Raw genomic sequence first — 2,369 nt, forward strand, 5'->3', positions numbered from 1 at the left:
TCTTATGTTCCATAGATGAGAGAAATCATATGATAATTGTCTTTCTCTGCTTGACTTATTTCACTTAGCATTATCTCCTCCAGTGCCGTCCATGTTGCAGCAAATGTTGAGAAATCGTTCTTTCTGATAGCTGAGTAATATTCCATTGTATATATGGACCACAACTTCTTAATCCAGTCATCTGTTGAAGGGCATCTCGGCTCCTTCCATGATTTAGCTATTGTGGACAATGCTGCTATGAACATTGGGGTGCATATGGCCCTTCTCTTCACTATGTCTGTATCTTTGGGGTAAATACCCAGTAGTGCAATGGCTGGATCATAGGGTAGCTCAATTTTTAACTTTTTAAGGGACCTCCACACTGTTTTCCAGAGTGGCTGTACCAACTTGCATTCCCACCAACAATGTAGGAGGGATCCCCTTTCTCCACATCCTCTCCAACAATTGTTGTTTCTTGCCTTGTCTATTTTTGCCATTCTAACTGGCGTAAGGTGGTATCTCAGTGTGGTTTTGATTTGAATTTCCCTGATGGCTAATGATTTTGAACATTTTTTCATGTGCCTGTTAGCCATTTGTATGTCTTCATTGGAAAAGTGTCTGTTCATATCTTCTGCCCATTTTATGATTTGTTTATTTGTTTCTCATGTATTGAGTTTGAGAAGTTCTTTGTAGATCTTGGATACCAGTCTTTTATCTGTAGTGTCACTTGCAAATATATTCTCCCATTCCGTAGGCTGCCTCTTAGTTTTTTTGACTGTTTCCTTAGCTGTGCAGAAGCTTTTTATCTTGATGAAGTCCCATAAGTTCATTTTATCTTTTGTTTCTCTTGCCTTTGGAGATGTGTCATGAAAAAGTTTGCTTTGGCCAATGTCGTAGAGGTTGCTGCCTATGTTCTCCTCTAGAATTTTGATGGATTCCTGTCTCACATCGAGGTCTTTCATCCATTTGGAGTTTATTTTTGTGTATGGTGTGAGAGATTGGTCAAGTGTCATTCTTTTGCATGTAGCTGTCCAATTTTCCCAGCACCATTTATTGAAGAGACTGTCTTTTTTCCACTGGATGTTTCTTCAGCATCCTTTTTTGATTAAAACCCGTCAGAGTGTCGGAATAGAGGGTACATTTCTCAATCTCATAAAAGCCATCTATGAAAAGCCTACAGCAAATATTATTCTCAATGGGGAAAAGCTGGAAGCCTTTCCCTTAAGATCAGGAACATGACAAGGATGCCCACTCTCGCCGCTATTATTCAACATAGTACTAGAAGTCCTTGCAACAGCAATCAGACAACAAAAAGGGATAAAAGGTATCCAAATCGGCAAGGAAGAAGTCAAAATGTCTCTCTTCACAGATGACATGATACTCTATATGGAAAACCCAAAAGAATCCACTCCCAAACTATTAGAAATCATAGAGCAATTCAGTAATGTGGCGGGATACAAAAATCAATGCTCAGAAATCAGTTGCATTTCTATACACGAATAATGAGACTGAAAAAAGAGAAATTAGGGAATCCATCCCATTTACAATAGCACCAAAAACCATACGTTACCTTGGAATTAACTTAACCAGAGACGTAAAGGACCTATATTCTAGAAACTATAAATCACTCTTGAAAGACATTGAAGAAGACATAAAAAGATGGAAAAATATTCCATGCTCATGGATCGGAAGAATTAACATAGTTAAAATGCCCATGCTACCCAGAGCAATCTACACTTTCAATGCTATCCCGATCAAAATACCGAGGACATTTTTCAAAGAACTGGAACAAATAGTCCTTAAATTTGTATGGAAACAGAAAAGACCCCGAATCTCCAAGGAACTGTTGAAAAGGAAAAACAAAGCTGGGGGCATCACAATGCCAGATTTCGAGCTGTACTACAAAGCTGTGATCACAAAGACAGCATGGTACTGGCACAAAAACAGACACATAGACCAATGGAACAGAATAGAGAGCCCAGAAATGGACCCTCAGCTCTTTGGGCAACTAATCTTTGATAAAGCAGGAAAAAACTCATCTATAACTTGAAACACAAGTAGACTTATTGAAAAGATGTCCACGTGTCTCTTGTCCTTTCTCCCATTTCTCAACCCCCATTTTCCTCTCAAACTTCTCCATTCAAACCATTCCAATGAGCCATTTTCACTGAGGTCACAAATGACATAGATGAATGTTTTTCTTTAATTTACATTTAATTCAATTTGAAATGTAATAATTATTAATGCTACAATATTTAAAAATGAGCAAAGAAGGTCCAAAATTAATTTCCTTCCCTACCTCTAATCCTAGCAGCCAGTTCTCCCCTTTAAAGTAAATTGCTATGAAGTTTTTCGAGATATTTAATATGCATACAAGCATTTAAAAATTT

This window comes from Ursus americanus, chromosome 35 (genome assembly GCF_024610735.1).
Source record: "Ursus americanus isolate L20-20 chromosome 35, mUrsAme1.1.p, whole genome shotgun sequence".
Classification (NCBI taxonomy): domain Eukaryota; kingdom Metazoa; phylum Chordata; class Mammalia; order Carnivora; family Ursidae; genus Ursus; species Ursus americanus.